The sequence below is a fragment of the Miniopterus schreibersii genome, assembly GCF_964146895.1.
Source record: "Miniopterus schreibersii genome assembly, chromosome: 5".
NCBI classification, from domain to species: Eukaryota; Metazoa; Chordata; class Mammalia; order Chiroptera; family Miniopteridae; genus Miniopterus; species Miniopterus schreibersii.
The window spans coordinates 87,386,476-87,410,239 of record NC_138106.1 but is presented as its reverse complement, the minus strand read 5'-3'; the positions used below and the strand labels follow the sequence as shown (position 1 = coordinate 87,410,239).

At 43.6% G+C, this 23,764-nt stretch overlaps 1 pseudogene across 1 annotated transcript in view; it reads right to left on the bottom strand.

Annotated features, from left to right (window-relative positions):
• LOC308557521 (protein FAM114A2 pseudogene) overlaps nt 1–23,200 on the bottom strand; it is a 34,218-nt pseudogene extending 11,018 nt beyond the window's left edge. The window contains exon 1 of the transcript in view: nt 23,008–23,200. The product of the transcript in view is annotated as a protein FAM114A2 pseudogene (transcript). The remainder of the gene's footprint in view (nt 1–23,007) is intronic.
• Nucleotides 23,201–23,764: the final 564 nt, after the last annotated feature.

Here is a 23,764-nt window from a genome sequence, read left to right as displayed (position 1 = left end):
AATTTTATTGTTGATGCTTTATTGAATTTAATTTTGATTCAAGCTCTTTATTGGTAGGATAGCAATTTTTTTTATTTAATGAGACTTTGAGTACTTATTTAAAGTTTTCTTATTCTTACTAAATTTATTAGTCTGCTACATTTACCCTCATATAAGTATGCATATTAAAATCTTCAAGTTCAAAGTTTGAAAACTTTCTGTAATTTTCTTCAGTTATTTGTGTCATTAATTTATCTCCTTACAAGTGCATTATTGTTATATATTATACAATCATTATTATGTGTTCCTAGTGGGTTATTATTTTCATTATTTTTATAATATTTTTATACTTTTATATTTGTATGAATTATAGATATTTATTATTTTAGATTATAAATATTGTATTGTGCTTATTTGTATTAGTATACAATTATTATAATTTTATATTTTTGTAATAATTATGAAGCTTTTTCTTTATTGCTTTTTCCCTTAATTATATTTTGTTCATTATATTTCATGTCTTTGTGCCATATCTGTTTGTACTACTTTGTCCTGAATCTTAATATATAGTCTTCTTTAGATACACCTTGTTATAAAGCAGCATATAGTTTGATTTAAAAAATACAATCTGAGTACTTGTGTCATATTTAGGGACTATTTAGACTTATTTTCTAGATTATACATTTTTGTTGTTTCCCCGTGTCGTTAGTCTCCTTTCCTCTTCAGCCTCGCAGGCTGACGTCCGTGAGTGTGACGGGTTTTCTGTTACTTCTTTCCCTTTCCTTCCTTCGTTTCCTTTCTCCTTCCCTCCCTTTCACCCTTTCTGTCCTGACTTAGATGTTATAGACTATGTGCATATTCTGTAATTCTCTAAATTTACCCCATGGAAGTGATGCTCATTTCCATTAAATCTGAATTTATTCTGCAGAGCTGTCTTATCCTAAACCCAGCAAGGCCCTCGGTGCACTCTGACCACCCATTGCCTATCGTATGTATATTCCAGCATCATGTAGTCATTGCTTTGAAATTTAGACTGTTTCAAAACATTTAAAAAGTTGTCTTGTAGTCAATAGTTAAATGTTTTTATCAGCACCTTTTATTATTTTATATTACCTTTTGTCCTATACATTCTTTCTGGTTTCTTATTTCACCAAGATGAAATTTTCTCATTAGAAAAATTTTTAAGTGTCAATACTCATGTGACAACATTGTCTCTTGAAATATTAAAAAATGCATTTACTTAGTTTCATACTTAAATGATAGTTTGGCAGGTTATAATTTTTTGGGCTGACAGTTGTTTTTCCAAAGCATTGAGGAAATATTATTTCATTATCTTTTAGAATCATTTAGCACTTTTGCTGATCAAATTATGTACTGTTCATAATTATTTTATGGCAGAATATTTTTATTTTTGCTGATTTAAAAATTAATTTTTCTTTATCCCTTACGTTGCACAGCTCACTGTGCTGTGTCTAGATGTGAGCTTATCTTTCCCCCGCTCTATGCTAAGAATCCCAAATTAAAAACTCAGCCACTTTCTCAATTAATTTCCTCTGCAAAGAGACTATTTGAAGATATATATGCTGGAGACACTTGAAACTATTATTCCTCGGTGAATCTTTCAGTATCTTCCACTTTAGCAATTTTTCAAGAGACTGTGGTTATACTGGTGACATTTTATTAAATAAGTAGAACTTTTATTTCCAAGATTTTTAGGTTTAGTTTTTTTTCATACCAATTACTCTTATATTGCTGTTAATTTTACCAAAATTTATGTTTTTGGTTTTTACTATTTTTCATGCATTTTACAAGTATTTATATAAAATACTCTGTACTTATTCCATGAATGAATTGTATCTGAAATAAACATGTTACACATAGATTGGATGTCTTTCTTAGCCTTACTTTGCTTCATATGATTTACAATTTGTGTTAATTCATTGCATTTAGTTTGTTTATTAATTTAATTCATTTATTTTCTGTCTGTTTCATTGCTTTGCTTACCCATCTTTTATGAGTTGCCTCCATGTGTCTTCACTCAGAGCCTTTATCCAGAATCAGATATTATAACGACCTCTAGTTTTGTTCTCTCCCAAGTCATAACCCTGATCACTGCTCAGCACTTATGTTACATTTCTGGCTTATTGGAGACGTTTGTTTTATTTTTACACATGGTAATTTTGCCTGGGTTTTTATTCTTCAGTCTTATCTCTCAGTGTGTATTTGCAGCACAAGTGGTAAATCAAAGCATGGCCTCAATTTGCATTTTAACTGAAAGTCTGTGACTGTTTAAATGTCTTTTGAGTCACAATAGGGCTTCCTTGCCTCTTTTTGCTGATATTATGGATTTTCATCCATGTGCTCATTTTTATTTAGCATCGCTTGGGGGAAAACTTCAACTGTCATAATGTTTTATAAGTCAAATTTTCAATATAGAAAATTAGTTTTCTGCAGGTTTGGAACTAGAGTTTATCAAATTCTTCACTTTGTATATAGAGAATAAAGTGAAGACATTTGATTTAAAATATGACTTAGGGTACTACTTTAAATAATAATAACTAAAGTTTTATAGGCAAATATTATATAAGGAAATGTGACCGTCTTACATAGGGAACAGAGTAATATTCTACAATGGGGACATTGTAGAATATTGAGAAAAACACTGGGTTCTGGGTTAGGAGGTGGAAATCTACTCTGGGCTATTTAAGCAGGTAGGTAAGAGGCTAAAAGGATCAGAACCTTTTAATTTTATTTGTAAGATTGAGGTGCTGGGATACAGAACTTTTAAGATTTTTTCCCCAGTTCTAATATATGATACTAACATTTTAATTAATTTTATGCTTCTGAGGTGATAGCCAAAATATGCAAGTCACTTTAATCAGAGTAGAAGCAATTTTTATAGAGACTTCAACTATAAATGAAATAGATTCCAAATGAGGCATTTGGATTTACAAAGAAAATTAGTGCAATCATGAACAAGTAGAAAAACATTATTAAAAAAAAAGAAAATAGGTTTAGTTACACAAACAGCTCAATTTCTGAAGAGTTTATTTTATTTTTATTTTTTTGGAAAAGGATATATCATCTGGGCAATTGAAAAGTACAAGACTATGCTTTCAATTTTCAAGTTTGAAAATTAATTTAATCCACTGCTTAGTTTCTGTTCTGGGCTTGATCCTAAGAAGAGCGCCTGGGATTCGAATAAGCTGCCGGGAGCAGGGCGCCCTCCCCAAGGCCTTCGTCGGGCCCTTCCCACGGCGCAGAGACACTGACGGACGTGCTCGCTGGACAGGCGAAGGAAAGCTCCCGAGAATCGGCTGTTTCCCTGGGGACCCCGAGGAAACGCACCTACCGCGAGGGCCTCTGGGGCCTCACTGCGCCCGGTTAAGGCCCGGGGGGGGGGGGCGCCTGGGAGGGGTCCCCCGATGCCCGGGCCGCGCTCCGCCAGGCCCGGGGCTCGGGGCTCGGGGCTCCGGGCGCGCCCAGCAGGGGCGCGGGGGGTCCCGTCGGACCAGGTGGCAGAGCTGCCTCCCCCCAGCCCCTTCACCGCCCGGTCCCCCCGCAGGGATTCGGGGCCTCGCCTGGGGGGACATGCCGGTCCAGGGGCCAGGGTGGGGACTTGTGTCTGGGCCAGCTCCCCTCTGGCCTGGAGCCCCCCGGGCTTCCCACGGGGCTGCGGAGCTGAGCCGAGTCCCTGTCGGAGGAGCACGGGGCACAGCCGGGGCAGGCGGGGAGGCCGGGAGCCCGAGCAGGGCCTTAGGGCTGGGGCTGCAGAGGCCCCCGGCCCAGGCCGGCCCCAGCCCCGCTGTCCCCCAGGGAGCTGTGACACTGGGAGCTGCTGGTCCCCAGCCCCACTGTCCCCAGGGAGCTGTGACACTAAGAGCTGCTGGTCCCCAGCCCCGCTGTCCCTCAGGGAGCTGTGACACTGGGAGCTGCTGGGCCCCAGCCCCGCTGTCCCCCAGGGAGCTGTGACACTGGGAGCTGCTGGGCCCCAGCCCCGCTGTCCCCCAGGGAGCTGTGACACTGGGAGCTGCTGGGCCCCAGCCCCGCTGTCCCCCAGGGAGCTGTGACACTAGGAGCTGCTGGTCCCAGCCCCGCTGTCCCCCAGGGAGCTGTGACACTGGGAGCTGCTGGTCCCAGCCCCGCTGTCCCCCAGGGAGCTGTGACACTGGGAGCTGCTGGGCCCCAGCCCCGCTGTCCCCCAGGGAGCTGTGACACTGGGAGCTGCTGGGCCCCAGCCCCGCTGTCCCCCAGGGAGCTGTGACACTGGGAGCTGCTGGGCCCCAGCCCCGCTGTCCCCCAGGGAGCTGTGACACTAGGAGCTGCTGGTCCCAGCCCCGCTGTCCCCCAGGGAGCTGTGACACTGGGAGCTGCTGGTCCCAGCCCCGCTGTCCCCCAGGGAGCTGTGACACTGGGAGCTGCTGGGCCCAGCCCCGCTGTCCCCCAGGGAGCTGTGACACTGGGAGCTGCTGGGCCCAGCCCCGCTGTCCCCCAGGGAGCTGTGACACTGGGAGCTGCTGGGCCCAGCCCCGCTGTCCCCCAGGGAGCTGTGACACTGGGAGCTGCTGGGCCCAGCCCCGCTGTCCCCCAGGGAGCTGTGACACTAGGAGCTGCTGGGCCCAGCCCCGCTGTCCCTCAGGGAGCTGTGACACTAGGAGCTGCTGGTCCCCAGCCCCGCTGTCCCCCAGGGAGCTGTGACACTGGGAGCTGCTGGGCCCAGCCGCGCTGTCCCTCAGGGAGCTGTGACACTAGGAGCTGCTGGGCCCAGCCCCGCTGTCCCTCAGGGAGCTGTGACACTAGGAGCTGCTGGGCCCAGCCGCGCTGTCCCCCAGGGAGCTGTGACACTGGGAGCTGCTGGGCCCAGCCGCGCTGTCCCCCAGGGAGCTGTGACACTGGGAGCTGCTGGGCCCAGCCGCGCTGTCCCCCAGGGAGCTGTGACACTGGGAGCTGCTGGGCCCCAGCCCCGCTGTCCCCCAGGGAGCTGTGACACTAGGAGCTGCTGGGCCCAGCCCCGCTGTCCCTCAGGGAGCTGTGACACTAGGAGCTGCCGGGTCCCCAGCCCCGCTGTCCCTCAGGGAGCTGTGACACTGGGAGCTGCTGGGCCCAGCCGCGCTGTCCTCCAGGGAGCTGTGACACTGGGAGCTGCTGGGCCCAGCCGCGCTGTCCCCCAGGGAGCTGTGACACTAGGAGCTGCTGGGCCCAGCCGCGCTGTCCCCCAGGGAGCTGTGACACTGGGAGCTGCTGGGCCCAGCCCCGCTGTCCCCCAGGGAGCTGTGACACTAGGAGCTGCTGGGCCCCAGCCCCGCTGTCCCTCAGGGAGCTGTGACACTAGGAGCTGCTGGGCCCAGCCCCGCTGTCCCTCAGGGAGCTGTGACACTAGGAGCTGCCGGGTCCCCAGCCCCGCTGTCCCCCAGGGAGCTGTGACACTAGGAGCTGCTGGGCCCAGCCCCGCTGTCCCCCAGGGAGCTGTGACACTGGGAGCTGCTGGGCCCAGCCGCGCTGTCCCCCAGGGAGCTGTGACACTGGGAGCTGCTGGGCCCAGCCGCGCTGTCCCCCAGGGAGCTGTGACACTGGGAGCTGCTGGGCCCAGCCCCGCTGTCCCCCAGGGAGCTGTGACACTGGGAGCTGCTGGGCCCAGCCCCGCTGTCCCTCAGGGAGCTGTGACACTGGGAGCTGCTGGGCCCAGCCGCGCTGTCCCCCAGGGAGCTGTGACACTAGGAGCTGCTGGGCCCAGCCGCGCTGTCCCCCAGGGAGCTGTGACACTGGGAGCTGCTGGGCCCAGCCCCGCTGTCCCCCAGGGAGCTGTGACACTAGGAGCTGCTGGGCCCCAGCCCCGCTGTCCCTCAGGGAGCTGTGACACTAGGAGCTGCTGGGCCCAGCCCCGCTGTCCCTCAGGGAGCTGTGACACTAGGAGCTGCCGGGTCCCCAGCCCCGCTGTCCCCCAGGGAGCTGTGACACTGGGAGCTGCTGGGCCCAGCCGCGCTGTCCCCCAGGGAGCTGTGACACTGGGAGCTGCTGGGCCCAGCCGCGCTGTCCCCCAGGGAGCTGTGACACTGGGAGCTGCTGGGCCCCAGCCCTGCTGTCCCTAGTGAAGCTGTGACACTAGGAGCTGCTGGGCCCCAGCCCCGCTGTCCCCCAGGGAGCTGTGACACTAGGAGCTGCTGGGCCCCAGCCCCGCTGTCCCTAGTGAAGCTGTGACACTAGGAGCTGCTTCCACAGCCCTGCTGTCCCTAGTGAAGCTGTGACACTAGGAGCTGCGTCCACAGCCCTGCTGTCCCTAGTGAAGCTGTGACACTAGGAGCTGCGTCCACAGCCCTGCTGTCCCACAGTGGAGCTGTTTGCAGCCAACAGTTTCCTCTTCTCCACACCTCAAATTGAGGATTCCTGCTGGAGTTTAATTGGTGCCAGCAACCATCGGTTGACACTTTTTACTACAGCTAGAAACCACTTTAGGTAATTTGAAAATTATACAATGATAGTTGCTATTTTTTGATAATTTACTTGATCCCAAGCATGTACAAAATGCTTTATTTTGTTTTATAACTGAAGCCTTGAAATAGACTCTCTTTGTTTACAGATATTTTATTTTCAAAGGCTCAAGCAGACCAAATGTTAGCGTGAGTTTAATTAGAGGCAAGAATCAAGTGGAGATCATGTGGGTATATCTACAGTTCCTACCAGAATATTTATTGGATGTTAGTTATGTGTTAGTTATGTGAATGGGTATTAAAGAGAGGGCTTCAACCCTGAGAATGCAAGGTGGGTAGAGATAGCAAATGTTCATCAGCCTAACAAAATACACATGCACACATCAGAGCTTTCTTAGACTTATTATAAATCTTATATAGGGTGTAGAATTCCTCATGTGAAACTCCTGGGTTTGAGAATTCAAACTAATTTATATTAAAAAAAAATTGTATAAACTGCATATTATGTGTCACCTGAAAAAGTGCCCAGAGTTATAGCTTATCATGAAATGAACAATTTCTGTAGCAAAAAGGAAAGTTTTATATTGGTAGGATAAATAGTTTCCCATCAGATCACGTTTTGCCGGCAAATAAATTTCTGGCATACTTAACAAAAACAATTTTTTTCCCTAGCGTTTTCGAGTTTTGGAATTGCAAATAAAGGGTGGTACACCTCCATGATATTACAAGTACAGAAAACTGGAGGGAGGGGAAGGAAATACAAAAATACGTTTGAAAATCTATTTGTATTATGCAGAAATATACTGTAACTCAACATCTTCTGAGGATATTAAAGCATTTAGCTGATATTGTCATACACTTTCTATGCCTTCTTGAGATACAGCACAATTGTAAAGATGGCTGGTTGATTGGATTATTGGGATAATTTGTGTCAGAAAATAGGTTATTTTTTATATATGAAGTTAACAACCAATAAGGAAATAGATCGAGAGCCTCACCTTCTTAAGACAGACATTTAGCAATAGACTCAAAAGAAAAAAGGAAAATCAATAGATAATTTTAAAAGTTTAAAAATTGATGAGCCCCATGAAAATGCTAGAGCCACCCTGGGTACTGTGGGCTATCATGTTTCCCATGTATGAAGTCACATGAGAACAAATTTAAAAAGAGAAAGATTCTCTCAAGAGGGAGAAAAGAGGTATTTTCTAACTAGATAAGTGGATACATGAAAAAAATAAACATAATTGACACATGAACTTGTTTAACGATGGAAGGGAGTTTGTTAAACATGTAAAAACATAATGAAGATTCCTGACACAGATCTATTTAACATTTTACTGTATATTACTTTAAACTCTACACCATGCAGTGAGCGGTAATATAAGTACATGATTGTGTCAAAGTCAATGATAAAGTATAAAAGAGGAATAATTGTGTTTCTTGTAGAGGGCATGCTGCATAAAGTAGAATAATTCATTGAAGCATAGAAATAAAATGAAAATATTCTGAAAACAAGATTTTATACCCTTCCAACAGTAGTGTTATACTTGTTTTGAAAAAATAAGTAGCATGGATGAAGATTATTTGTGTCTGTACAGTTGATGACTTTACTAGTGTAGTGCTCTCTACCATACTATTATTCGGGGAACTGGCAGTGAGTAGTGCGCTAGGGGCCTAGAGGCATTAAATTCAGTGATAGCCCAGGCTGAGCACGTCTGCCAACCCCGATGGTGGACTTGATCAATGGTCTGGGGGGAACCCTGCATTTCCGAGTCACGAAGCTGTGGTGGAGGAGCCCTGAGCAGCACTCCCCGGTTAGACAACCCTGGCAAGTAACCTCATCTTCTGAACCCCACTGTTCTCTTAAAATAAAGGCTACCCCCCAGAGCTGCACATGAGAGCATTTGCTGAATTGAAAATAGTAGTGATAATAATGAAAGGCACTATGAGTAGCGTGTTACCCTAACACCCTGTGGTTTAGCCTCTCGGTCTAGTTCAAGTTTTGGGTCTCTACCCAGCAAGATTCTGACTTTGGACACCTCTTGTGTCCTCAGCTTCAGAAGCTGTAAAACAGAGATAATGTCAGTAATATTCTCTGCTGCGGGCCATTGTCTTCCAGGGCCTGCTGGGGGGCATCTCCCTGCCAGGTAGGCCCCCTCTAGGTCCCCTCACGCCGGTGGTCGCGCTGCCCTGGGTCCAAGCTCCCTCTCCCCCAGCCCTGCTCTCTGAGGCTCTGTCACAAATGAAGGCGTCTCAGGACTGTTTCCTCTGGGCCCAACCCTCAGAGGAGCCAGGACTCGTGGTTTTCTGGCCTGGGAGCCTGTTACAGGCAGGAGATTGGCTGATGGAAGATTGAGGAAATCAACCTTTAGTAGGAATTTTACTAATAAATTTAAAGTGAAAATTTCTACGGGCGCTGGCACATTAGAATTTCGGTCCCGTGGCGCTCACAGGGCTTCCTGGGGAAACGTGCGGGCCACAGTCCCTCTTCTGCGGGAAACTGAACCCTCGCTGTCCTGTGAAATCTCAGTGGTTTGCAAAGTCCTCTGGGTTTCTTTATATTAGCAGGGATATTCATAAGCATATATGAAAATGGACCTAATTTGATATTGTTCTGTTATGCAAATGTTATTGAAACCTGCATAAATGATTTTTCCCTGGAATAAAATGCTGCTGGCTTGCTTCCTGTGGTGAGCAGGGTAGTGAGTGCCCTGTGTGGAGGATTCCAGGTCAAGCCCTGGGCTGGCAACGATGAGCTTCATGTGTCTAAGCGGTGATGCCCAGAGCTGGTTCCCTCGTGAACAGGAGATCTTTAGAAGAACCTCACGGAGTGTTGTATAAAACCCCATATCTGAGCCTTTGCAAAGTTGGCTGGTTGGCGCCTATTGCTGCAAAGCCGACTCATTTCCTCCGGTCTCATTGGTACTCTTGCATCTGGAGGTCTTCGTATTTCTGAGTTCTTCTACCTAGATACTTAAGCCTGGCCTTTCTTACAATCTAGCTCTTAAGTTTTTTTCTCTCTCCTTCAGCTCAGCAACGTGAGTGTGGACTCAGCTTGTCCCCAAAGCCTGGCCTGCTCCTAATCATTTGATTCTGGGGAACCTTCACCAGGGCCTGCGATCTGGGAGCCTGAAGAAAACTGCACCCTTGAAATGTCATCTGAGATGCTCCACACGAGACTGGCTCCCCTTCCTTCCCCAGGGACCTGCTTACTCGGAACAGCCTGATCCTTCCACCGGTCTCGGGGGAAGGCTGCCCGGGGACGCTTCCACGGAGAACATGCGGGAAGGGGAAAGTCCGCACAGACACAGAAGATCGGGGCGGTTTCACACACCCAGCTCTGTGTATGCAGCGAGAGATTTCAGAGGCAGAAACGCCTCAGCCCCCAGCAGACCGAGAACTTTCCACCATCCTGAACCTTAGCTACAAGCAGATTAAGACCTGGCTCAAGAGCCAGAGAATGAAATGCAAGAGGTGGCAGAAATACAACTGGCCGAACAATAGCAACCGTGTGACTCAGATGAGTTCAGCAACTACCGAGCACCGGGGCCTCTCTTCCTGTCACCAGGGAGGCCTGATGGACACGTCTGAAAACCCTTCCGTGTGGAGCAGCCAGGCCTGCATAGCCTAACGTGGAACCACCATTCCTGGAATAGGCAGACCTGGTGCCCCCAAGCCTGGAGCAACCAGACTTGGAGCAATCAGGCTGGAAACAATCATCTCTATGGTTAAAGACAGGAACCCCTGCAGCCCCAGACCCAGTCCCAGCAGAGCGCTGCTAGTGATTTGAAGGTCACCTTGGAAGCGCTGGAGGAAGCTCTGATGCACGGCCGCAAACCCTGAGTGCTGTGCCCAGCAAACCCGGACCTACGCCCAGGTTACTCCGTGAGCACGCAGCCTGGCTCCGCAAACAGCCGTGAGCACACTGTGACGGTGGCTATATTATCCTGTCTCGGTCCGGGCACTGGCTGCATTACCACTCCTGGAGTTTTCTATGCAGTTCTGCCCTGATTTGCTGCTTCTCATTATAATGTCTATTGTGCCGATTGGAGGGGTGAGTCTAATCAGAGAGGGTTCTGTAACCTCTCTGCTATAGGTAGACAAAGGATAAAAGATGTCTCTGGCTGTAGATAATTAGATATAATGCTGTTTTGGATAACTCTAGTACCTAGAATCTTAACCTCAAGAATAGAAAATAAAAGTACAAAGGTGTGTGGTAAAGGGTTATTCATATTTTCTGGGATTGGGAGACTCTTTAAACCCTCAGTTCAGGTGAACCATTGAGCCATAATGTGCTTTGCTGATTTCCTCTGCCCCTGTTGCTGTTTATTGCAACCCCTAATTGGTTTATTACTCAAGTGTTTGCAAAAGATTTTTGTATTTTGCTGTATCATGATAATAATAGCAGTTTGGTTGGTTGGTCCATACGTTTAAATACAAATAAATAAAATGTCTATTTTACCATTAAAAAAACACCAAAAGAAACCCATATTTGAGGGAAAGTCCTTTCAGTTGGGTTGAAATCTCTTTGAAGCCCCCAGTCTATGTGGAAAGCACCTTTTGATAAACATGGAGTTCTCTCCCTAGAGGAACAAGGTGTGTCCTGATAATAGATGACACACTTGGAGGTATATGACTACCAGCATTTGAGGCTTTGGGGACACAAGTGTTTATTAATTTTCCTTTGTGTGTCCAGCAGCCATGGAGGTGAGTGCCCACTGGTCTCTGGATGAGATGAACAAGAACGAGAGGAAGTCAAGACCTCGAAGCAATGGTCCACCCCATGTTTTTCTGCATCACAACTAATTGCAGATCCTCCTGAAGGAAGTGTGCGACCGAGGTCTTATGGCCACAGGAGAGGCTGTGCGGCCTGGGCTGGCCTTGTAGGGAAAGGGTAAATGGGCTTGATTGGAAAGCTCAGGGTGTCATTGACCTTCCCAGCTCAGAAAATCTTCAAAGTGAGGATTTCTGCAGGTTGTGACCTGAAAGTGTATATCTCAATGTTTGCTTTAACTATCAGAAAGTTCCTTACTTCTTCTGACAGGTCAGGACCAGGTCTCACAGGTAACACATTACTGTGCAACACAGTAATACAAACCACCCAGTGCTGAAGGGCTTGCTTTCTGAAAGGCACTGTCTCTTCTTTTACATTAACTAGAAAACCTCTTTCTATACCTATTCTTCATAACTAGCTTTCTTGACTGTGTTGGGCCATCTCTTTCTGTATAGACTGATTTTGGCAAACGTGGCAGTTAATGCATGTTTTATACAAAAGAATATATTAGTTGTTTTTAAGGAATTCTGGCATTGTGGGTCCTTTTTTGTAGAATTCCTACTGAATTTATAATTACATACTAAACTCCAGTCAGGTTTCTCTAAAGTTACATAAAACCAATTCAATATATATATATATATATCAGTAATAGTATTGTCCATTCACTAACAATGACTGCACATAAAATGCTGACCCCTGTGGCAGGGCAGGCACAGATTAAGTTCTCAGTAACATGATTTTCAGTCATGATAAAAGTGGTAGGAAGGCACCATCAGTGTCTTTTGTTTTTCAATCCTCATATTTTTTCCATTGCTTTCCTGAGAGAGTGGAAGGGAGAGAGAGAAACATAGATGTGTCTGATTGCTTCCTTCAAGCACCCCGACCAGGGCCCAGGACAAGTCTGCAACCCAGGCACATGCCCTTGGCTGGAATTGAACCCAGGACCCTTCAGTCCCTGGGCCAATGCTCTACCCACTGAGCCAAATTGGTCAGGGCACCATCCACTATCCAAGATCCCAAGAGAACTTTTAGGAAGAGAATTAGGCTTCATAGAGGGAGAATCACCATGTCTGAAGTCATTTTGAGTATTTTCTACCTATTTTTTTTCTGAATTAATTTTAAAATATTTCATCTTTTCCCATTTAAAGTAGCTTTTGGGCTTTGGTTCATCATTCATCATGTAATTGCAAATAGCTATGCTATATCTTCTGTGCGGTTGATCAGTCCTTTTTAAAAAAATGCAAATTCTTGTCTGGGCCAGTGTGGTTCAGTTGGTGGGAACATGTTCCCATGCACCAAAAGGTTGCCAGTTCGATTCTCGGTCAGAACGCATATCTAGGTTGTGGGTTCGATCCCTGATCAGGGCTTGTATGGGAGGCAACTGGTCCATACATCAATGTCTCTCTCCTTTCCTCTCTCTCTCCCTCTCCCTTTCCCTCTCTCTAAAACCAGTAAAACATATCCTTGGTTGAGGATTTTAAAAATAAAAAAAATAAATAAATGTAAGATAGCAAATCCTCTTTTTATATTTAATATTATTCAGCAATGAGTAAAAATTTATCTTTGAGGATTATCGACTGCAAGACTGAGCCAGTTCATAGGTAAAATGTGAATATAAAACAGTGATCATAACATACCTTAGAACTAATTTTGAGTAAGATTTTCAACATTTATAAAAAAGGTGGTAAAAAAAGGTTTGTACACACTATCATTTTTCCAGTGAGAGTTAAGTATTTGGTGCCATTCAGATAGATTCAGTAAGTTGCTTACATCTCTTCTGTTGCACATGTGTTTTTAAGCTTCTCTGGGCTTTTTGCATATTATTTGAAGAGCTCTTAGCACTCCTTTCATTCACTAAATGGAAATGGGTTTTCTGATGAATTTCTAATTTTACCACCTTGCTTGTCTAAGGGAAGTTTCTGAAGCCACGAGTTACCCTTGTCCTTCCTTATAAGATGATGTTTCATATGTATAAGCCTTTCACTCTCTTAATTGTCTTCCAATTCATTTATAGCAGGGTGACTTATGACATCTTTTCCTAAGTTATCAATTTTTATATATTCCTCTCCTTTTCCATAAATGAACACGTTACTCCAAAATTAATGTACAGTAGATGATAAGTGGCCTCACATAAGTCAAAGGAGGCTTCATGTAAATAATATTTTGTGAACAGTCACAATTTTGTTAGGCCTGTTTTTCAGAATAGCTGTCCAAGCCATATGATGGAAGAGTTATAAACAGAAAGAGGAGGAAAACTACTATCATCCTGACTCATAATGGATAATCTGGCCATGCATCTAGGCTTAAAATTCTTGAACAAACTCATACTTCTTGCAAAAAATTTGACTGTATTTGAAATCATCCAGGCTCTTTTTCCATTTGAAGACAATAGCAAATTCTGACCTCACTTTTTCAGTTGAACCATGATTATACATATCTCTCTTATTATAAAATAAGTTATTCTCTTAATTCATATTTCCAATACTGGGGCCACATTGCATTGAAAATTATTTCACTTTCAAAGGTCTTAATTAGAGTGTCCTCTACCATGTTTAATGCTATTAAACCATGCAAATATCTAAAAATAAGTGTTTTCTAAAAAAGATTATGTTCAGCAATATTCTTCTGCTTGTAAGTACAAATTCTGGAGATATGTTACTGGAAAATTTATAAGCATGTTTAGGTTGTTTAAGGTTCACTGAATATTGTTTTATTCTCTAATTTCCTTTTAGAAAAAATAAACTATGGTGTGGTTAAGGATTTAAGGATGCATTTCTCTACTTTATGACCAGATTGGACATTTACAGCCCTGCAACTGGGGGAAAAGCATCAAAGAGGTAAAGGGGTGCTGGGCTGGTGTGGCTCAGCGGCTGAGCATTGACTTATGATCCATCCAGGAGATCGAGGCTCCATCCCTGGTCAGGGCACTGCCTGGGTTGTGGGCTGGATCCACAGCAGGGGGCATGCAAAAGGCAGACAATCAATGACTCTCTCTTATCATTGATGTTTCGATCTCTCTCCTTCTCCCTTCCTCTCTTTGAAATCAATAAAAATATACTTAAAAAAAAAAAAAAGAGGTAAAGGGGTCACAGAATGACCAGGTAGTTGCATTTCTGGGAAAAGAGAAGTTCCCATTTTCCTAATGTTTTCAGATGATAAAGGGAGCACTGCTAACAAAGTTCCTGAGTATAGCTGAGTTAGGGCACCCTTATAACTGGAGGAATCAGCCAATTTTAGGAATCTCAGTTGCTGATGTTAGACTGATGACCTCATTGTTTTTCAGTGGAAAGAACACCTATGGGTATATTTGAAATCCCAGAGTTAAGAGTTACCCTAATAAAGGGTCATTTATAGAGGAACATTCTATTTTTTTTAACTTTATCTTTATTGTTGAGACCATTACAGATGTCCCCCTTTTTACCCTACTGATCTCCTCCACCCCACATCCAACCCACCCGCAGGCCCTCCCCACACCAATGTCCATGTCCATGGGTCATGCCCATAAACATACAAGTTCCCTGATTAATCTCTCCCCACGCACCTCTCCCCGCCTTCCCTCTGAGATCTTTTGTTAGAGGAACATTCTAAATAAAACTAAGAGGCAGATCAAGGTCAGCTTAAGGTATAAATCCATGATTAACAGAATGGTTGATTGGATGATCACAATTAAAGATCAGTGAGAAAAGGTATTGGTTTTTACACAATTTCACTATTTGATAATATAAATGACTTTATTCGTTAATAATTGTCATTTGTTTTTTGTTTGTTTGTTTTCTTTTTTGTCATTTGTTTTAATGGAAATATTCTGCTCATGCCAACAATTTTGTATTACTATGTAAAACCATTGGTTTCAACCATGTATAATTGAGAAAATCAGTAATAGTCTATCATAATAGCTTTAAATACCTTAGGTGGTGATAATTTTCTTGTAAATTTAATCTATAAACCTAAACCTGTGAGATCACAAGAAACACCACCTTATAATTGTCATAAATCAGGCTTTGCATTAATATTTGTACTTGTCTATTTCACAAGAACTTTAGAAGGATATGACTTCTAAAGGAACTGGTACACAACAAGAGGGTCTCAAATTCACAATAAATTTAATCTGTGGTTCAATCCATTGTGTTAGAACAGAAGGCTGACCTGTAAAAATTTTAAGCAGAGGCAAGTATAGTGCATCCTAATGAAAGGTGGAGCATCTAGAGAGACATTTCACAAACAAAAAAAGGGTTTAATTCTCTATCAAAAAGTAAAGCATGCTTTTAAATATATTAAATAATACTGAATGTTTTCAGATATTTTCACTGATTATTATTTTAAATCAGTTTTGATAGAGAACGAAGTTAGTCCTTTCTACCGTTTTATTGCCATGAGTGAAACTTCTGTGCAGAGAACATTTTTATTGATAGTAATTACTTCTTGAGTGCAGTGCAAGGCCTCTGTGGCCTCAGCAATGCTTACCAGCCTTCCTTTAAATACAATGAAAACTGAGGTGAAAGGAGGTCACATGCTTTCCCCAGGCTCATCCATGAAGTCAGTGACAGGCAGATTTAAAATAAAGAGCAAATGGCAGATTATACTTATTAATTCAGGAAATACATCCAAACACATCTTGTTACTGGGAGAATATTTAATTATTGTCTGTTTAGCTCGGTAATGGTGTGTGTGTGTGTGTGTGTGTGTGTGTGTGTGCATAAGCAAGTATGCATGTCAATTCTCCATGTTTACTGTTACAGTATTTGTCTTATTTTTAATCTTAAAATTTTTTAAAGATAACTATGTTTACTCAATGAAGCAGAAACCCATTTACTTGGGCACCAATTTCACTTGGATTTATAGATTCAGAAAAAAAGTTGGTTTTTCAAATTTTAACCTGGGTTCTGCTTAAAAGTTTTGGAGACCTTTGACAAAAGACATAATAGTAGATTTTTTTACATAAGAACTTATTTTGGAAAAGAAAATCCATTTATAAATGACAAACTAGACTGAATTTTTTAAAAAACAGTGTGTTTAAGTTCTAGAGGAAAAGTGACAAATCCTTCCATCCTTATTTTTAAACTGATTGAAGGTTTTAATAATTTAAACCTTATGTTTCAGACTTACAACTCAGTTCATTAAAGATTATTGAATCTTATGGAAAAAGGGAGTGATAAAGGCATTGACACCACAGCCAAAGGGGTTACACTCTTTCCTTCCTTTTTCCCTTTCTCCCTTCCTTCCTTCCCTCCTTTCCCCTCCTCCTACATCATTCCCTCCCTCCCTCCCTCCCTTCCTTCCCCCTTCCTTTCTTCCAATTCTTTTTTTCCTATCTAGGAGAATATTTTTATTGGGATTTTAAAAGGTAAGAGAAGCCTTTATTTATCAATGGTAAATTCCATATAGGAATCAGGTAGAGTTAAAAAAAATTTAGCAGTAAAATAGAGAATAACCTAAGGTTTTCTAATTGTCATGTCCACCCCCAAGTCACGTCCTCAGGATGCACTGAAGGGAGAGGGGAGAGATCCACACAGCTGCAAGTTTTCCACAGTCCTCACTCCCTGCCTTGAACCCAGTGCAGAGCCCAGTGCAGAGGCCCTGCCTTGCTGGGTGGCCTAGTCTAATCCTCTCCTGGGCCTCGAGTAGAGTATTCTTACCATATTGACCCAGCAGGGAGAGCAAAAAGTGTCTCCAAACGCAGGAATCCAGCGGCCCACCTGGCTGCTGGCTCGCTCTGATCTGTCTGAGGACGTGCCTGGCGCTGGCCCACAGGACAGATCGCGGGAGGGAAGCCGTGGACGCAGCGAGAGGCTATAAGGTCTAGGTGAGAATGAAGATTTGGAGCGCGGCCCTTGGCCAAAGCATTAGAAAGGAGGTGCCAGCTAGTGTTTTATGGTAATTATTTAATTTACTGCAAGTGTCTGAAGTACTTTTGCTCAGGTAGTCTTACAAAGTGAGAATTAATGAAGACTTCATAAGTAAACTTATGAACAAGGAAACAAACCCACCTAAAACAAAAAGAATACCTTCCTGAGCTCCTAGAAAACTGCAGACCTTGCTGAACCTATTTCTTCATTCCCTGGACGGTCTGCTGTCTCGTGGGGCTGGAGCAGGCCTTTGTGATCACTGGGATGAGAGGAGCAGCACACGGCCCCACGCAGCCCACTCAGCTCCCCTTCAGCTTCTCCAGGCATCAGCTCCCGACGCCCACAGCTCCCAGCCGGCCCCGGCCCTGAGTCAGAGCTGGGAGTCGTGGGGACTGTGGTCAAAAGGCCACAAAACACCTTCTAAAGGCCTCACAGCCATGCAGCTTCCGATGGTGGTTGCAGCGAGGGACTGGTCCGGAGATGCCCGATCTTCCTATTTTTCGATAGAAGCTGCAAATCAGAATGTTTACATGCACTGACTAATTTATTAACTCTTGTGTGGAAAAAAACAAGAAACCTGTGCATTAGAACTAGTCCCAAGCCTCCAGGTTGGGGCTTTTGGATTAGATGGAGGAGGGAGGGAGGCCTGTGCCGCTCCAGCGGCCGGTGGCCCTGCCCGGCAGCTCCGTCCCACCAGCAGACCCCTCGCTCGGGCGGAGTTTCAGTGACCACCCTACGGCCTCTGCACTTGCCCTGTTTCCCACTTTGCTCGCTCTAGTGCCTCTTACAAAGCCCTGGCTTAGTGGGGGGGGGGGGGGGTGTGATTTCATCCTGGGATGTAGGACCCCTGATGGCAGGTGTCATCTATTTTTAGCACCTGGCAAGACGCAATATAGTGGAGACTCTATTCAATCTATAAACTGCTTTCATGCAGAAGCTATTATTATTTTTATTTTACAAACAGAGAAACGGAAGATTAGATGATATGTAACCTGTCCAAACTCCGGCAATACGTGGAAACGCTGAGAAGATGTTTGACCCCAGCGGCCGTGCCCTAAGCCCCCACACAGTGCATCCTGCCTAATGCCTTCCTGACACCCCCCTTCCTCCCCCTTGTAATGCAGGGAGGAGACGAGCCCATCGGGAGAGATGGGGTGCAGCAAATGTGCCACCTGAATCTACTCTTAGTGAACTACGATTGAATTAAAAATAGAGGTTAAAATATTTACATAGTCACTTTACTTGTCACAACCTTCTATTAGTATTGTCTTTACTAATAAGTAAACCAGTTCAGAAAGGTAAGTGACGTTCCAGCACTGATATCTCAGAGTAATAGGATCTGAAGCCCTGCATTTGACCCAAAGTCCAATTATCCAATCCTCTCTACCCACTCCTTACTTATAACCCACTTGGTCTCATCCTTAATCAAAAAACTAGGTGGTGAAATGGCTTTTCTTTGACTTCAGAGCCCTTCCTCTCAAAAGACAGGTACCACGCCAATAGGAAATCATGTTCAAACCACACTCCTACTTTGTTGCTTTAGGTACAAAACTCTGAACTCAAAAAAAGAGGATGTGTTTGTAGCCATTTTTATAAATTTTACATTTTGAATAAAGAAACATAAAAGATGATTACTGGAAAAATATGTGGAAAATATTTTACTTAATATACAAGAAAAAGAAAATACAATGCTCTTTATGACTTAATGAGAAAACAATATTTTTTCCTAGAATTTCTCTTTCATGTCTAAAATTTAAGAATTTAGGAAGAGGCCTTGGAAACTTTTCATTTAATAATATATTATTATAATATACCAATTATAGTCATTGACCTTTGCTTTTACTGTGAAATTACACTTCTCTCATGAAAGTAGTTTGACTCTGAAGGCATCTGTCTTCCCTAGCCACACATAGAAACATGGTACAATATTTCATTTTCAGGTCCTATATTTCTGTTCCTGAATCTCTATAAATTTTGTTTCAATGACAGAAATCTTGATGCTAGAAATCAAAGCACTATGTAAGTTCCAGAAGTGCTATGCTGTTAATTTGATTCTAATATGATGGGGCATTTTATTACTGCATATTTTCTATGTTCCCAAGTAAATTTTCTATATAAATAATGCATTTGTATGAATGGCCGAATGAATTTTCATTTAAGAAAATGAAAATATTGCTTAACAAATACTCAATGTGGATCTTTCTGATCCCTTTATCTTGGTTTCTAAAACACAAATGCTAGCAAATAACAGCTCGAAATCATGTTCTTCTTAAGAATTTTCTAAAGGTCTCAAAAAAACAAACTCCACAAATAAAAAGTTATTAGAGTGCCATAGCAGAAAAAAAAATGATAGAAAAGGAAAGATAAATTGGAAGTAAAAAGCAATTAGGTTTATAGTTGTTTCTTGGCAAAAAAACACTGGCAAGAAAAAGAATTTGAGAGTTTAAACAATGCTAATGTAACTTAAAAGCAAAGTCCAAATGCATGTTTCCTTTCAGCCAACAATTTCTGCTCTAATATTATTAATAAAGTTAAGTACCAAAGTAGCTATTTGCTGATAGTTTGTTTGAATTCGTTTAAGGAATATATTCTGAGACTTTATGTGCTCCACTCTCTTTTTAAACTATTTTTTTATTGATTTTAGAGAGAGGAAGGGAGAGAGAGAAACATTGATGTGAGAGAGAAATATCAATAGGCTGCCTCTTATATGCCCCCCAGGGATCAAACTTGCAACCTGGGCATGTGCCCTGACTGGGAATTGAACCAGCAACCTCTGGATGCATGGGACAGACAAAGCTCAACCACTGAGCCACACTGGCCAGGGCTACATGATCCACTCTTTAAAGTCAACCAAAGAAGGTGAAGCTGGAGTTTCTAAAAATTACCAATTTTGGATCACAATATAATATTTAGAGTTGAAAATTTAATAATAACCAAACAATAGACCTGAACTTAGCCCAACAGAGAAAAATGCATAAATAAAAAGATACAGAGAATTACAAATTTCCCTTTTGTTATAGGGTGCTGTGACCACTAGTTTTGGGACCATTTATCAATGCTAAGCTCCTGGTGTGACCAAGGCAGCACTCTTACAGGTACCAGCATTGCGAGAGCTTAAGGGGAAAACTAGGCTGATGTTGGCTTGGTCTCAAAGACTGCGTTACCCAGTGAATTGAAAGCTCGGGTCTCTTTCTCTTCTCTCCAGTTCTCTGATACAAACATATGGCTATAGGTATTTAAAGAACACATTTTTGGGGTGAGAGAAAAGTGTCCAGGTTACTTAGAAGAAAAGTTAAAATAGTCAATTCAAGGAAGATCTCAATAAGAAGTTGAAGGAAGGAAAGAAGGGAGGGAGGGAGGGAGGGAGGGAGGGAGGGAGGGAGGGAGGGAGGGAGGGAGGGAGGGAGGGAGGGAGGGAGGGAGGGCTCCAGGGTTATAAAATATTATGTATTATTATGATAAAAAATAGTGTTAAGAGCACAATCTAGTTGGGCTTAGGGCTAAGGTAAATTGTGTGAATCTCTCAAGTTGTCTTGGTAACAGGACTTTCATTTATTGTTAGTCAGTTTATAATGAGAAAAACCCTTTTTGAGGTGAGGTAAACAGTAAACTAATCAACCATAGTTTCAGTAACATTAAATTCTAATTTTAATATTTTGATATATCTAACCTTAGGTAAATTTAAACCCAGTAGCATTTAGCAAGCTTTGTGTTCCAGGGCGTGGAAGGAGACATTCACTGCATTGGTGACTGAGGTGTGAGGTGTTCAATCTCAATACCAATGAACATCACCATATAAGAGACAAAAAGTATATTTACTGCTACTACTTAGAGTTAAGTTTAGTCTCTAAGGAATGTCTGAAACCGTTAAACAGGTGAAAATGAGTTCCTCACTGTAGCTGGTGTTTCGCTTGTTCATCACTGTGTTTGTATGAATTGTTAAAATTCTATAGTTTAGGGCCAAATGGGGAAAATAATGTCATGCAGTAGAAAGATATGGAAATGACTTTAGGAAACCTGGATTTCCCATATCTGTCACTGTATTTACCTTTTTGTAATTGAGGTATTACTGACATACAACATTATATTAGTTTCAGGTGCACAACAACGTGATTCAATATTTGTACATATTGGGAAACGGTCACCATAAGAAATTAGTGAACCCCATTACCATGCATAGTTACAGGGTTTTTCTTATGATGGGAACATGTAAGTTTACTATCTTAGCAACTTTGAAATTTGGGGTACAGTATTATTAACTGTGGTCACCATGGTGTACATCCCAACAGCAAAACCTATTTATTTTATACGTGGAAGTTTGTACAGTTTTACTCCCTTGGCCCAACTTGGCCAGCCGCACCCCCACCTCTGGGCAACCACCATTCTGTCTGCTGTATCTGTAAATGCAGTTTCTTTTGTAATTCCACGTATGGGTGAGACCATAAGGTGTCTGTCTTTGCCTGACATTTCTTCGCAGTTGGGGGAGTCCCGGGGACTGGCCTCTGCCCCCTGCAGCCCGCGCTGCTCCCCCTCTCCCTGAAGCCCCCCCGCCCTCGCCCTCGGGGGTTCCTTCCTGGGAGAAACAGCAATTTCGAAACTTTGTTCGAAGGGACGAAATCTTGTAAAACGTGGACAGCTATTCTTAACTTTATCATCTATGACTCAAAGATATTTGGGAGTAAATTCCAAACTCCTCAGTTTAGCAAGAAAGGCTCATTCTCATCCTCTCAGGAAACCTTGGGGTGCCCCGCGCCTTCTGCAGCACGGGCCTTGCTCAGCTACAAGCTCTGGGCGCTTTTCCCGTGAAGCGGGTCAGGCCCTGCCTCCCACCCAGCGCCTGTCCTTCCCCCCCGGGATGCTCCCCTCTCAGCTCTCTCATCGCCTCCCCTGCCTCCCATGCTCCATCTGGGATGCCCCTGTCAATTTTATTTATACGCAGATAATTTTAGTTTTGGAAATTTTTTAATACCAGTTCGATATTGGACCTTCAATATTAATTCTCCAGGTTTCTTATCTTGGTGCTGGTGTGGCCCTCCTCTATTTCCTCTTGCCAAGGATATTTCTGAGCTTTATCTTTCAGGTGGGTCTACTGAATTGACAATTTATTCTATTATATTTTTGTATTTTTAAGAGATTTTTTTATAGCATTCTGTGTTCTAATTACACGAATACAGTGGGTTCTTTTTACTCTCTGAAATTTTAATTATAATTATTGATTTTAAATTTTTTTCAAATTTATGTGCACTTACATTAACATTAATATTTTTTAACATTACATGCCCGCGTGTTCCCTATTACCTTTTTTGGTTGGTTGCTTTTAGTTTTTGTTTTTAAATTTATGTTTAGAGACAATTAATAATTTATAATTCTTTCTACATTTGTGTTTTCCCTTTCTCTTTTTATCTCAGTGGCTCCAGTCCAGCATGTCTTCGATATAGAAATTAATTAATATTGCTCTTAAACTGCTGTGGCCATTTCAGTATAGAATGCATGATATCATTAGTTATCTTGAAATTATTCATATTTATACCTTTTATATTTTAGATCATATTATATAGACTACACTTTGGTAATTCTGCTGAAGAAGAAGAGGTTTTAAAATGAAGTTTCCTTTAATATTTTTACCAATGAAAATTTCACTTAGCATTTTATCTTTTATGCTCACAGGATGATCATTCCAAGTAGAAGATAATTTCTAAGTCTCCTCCTTCCAGCCTCTTTTTTTTACTCAGGTACCTGGCAGGGATCATAAATCTCTAAGGTAACAACTCCTTTTCTAAGGAGGGGTCTATAAATCAAAAGTTAACTTTCTCTTGTTGGAACAGAGTTATTAACTATTAAAAATGCAGAACTTTGCCTTCTTCCCTTGCGCTATGCTGCTCTGTCCCCCTTAGGAAGCTACCTGGCACCTGAACACCTGGGCTGCTGTGTATTCACACCTACAGGACGGAAGCTCCCAGGCGTCCCGGACCCTCCTCACCTCTGGCTTTATCACCCCCCGAAGGGCCTGTGAGCTCCAGCGGGGCCACCTGGATCCGGCCCCTCCAAGGACACTGCTGGGACGGTGCGGAGCAGGCTGGAGGCCGGGGGGGGATAGTGGCAAAGGCTGTGCCGCAGGCTGGGCCCCGGCAGCCAGTCCAGGCGCGGGAGCGGGGTGAGCCGAAGGCCGGCATGAAACGATGCCTGGCCGACCCAGAAGCGCGTGGGAGCGCTCAGCGGAACATGGGGACAGAAGCCAACTTTGGTTTAGTTTAAGCCTGAGCGGCCTGAGAAAACAGTAGGACAGGCTTTCCACCTCGCGCTTGGTACCTAGAGGTTCTGTGAGTTTTAAAGGACACCTCTGAAGAGGGGGGACCAGAAGCGCATCTCGCCTGCTGCCCAACCCAGGAGAGCAGGGATGACTGACCAGCCAGGACAGGAGCTGCAGCTGGGCAGGTCAGGGCTGTCTTTAGAGGAGGGGAGGACACAGCCACCGGCAGCTTATTTCGTTTTGAAGGAAGGAAGATGACAGATTAGGTTTGTACACCTAGGGGTTGAAATTTTAAGAAATTCCAGCCAGGTGGTTTCTATCAAATTGTTATTAAAATTATTTAAAATGCTACTTTTTTGTGTTTTCACCACGGCTTTCTCTTTTGGCAGGGTGCTAACAAGGACACAGCCGTGACATTGTTGACAGCAGCAGTAACAGAAGCAGCGTTGGCAGCAGTAATGCCGACGGCACCCTGGTGGCGTTAGGA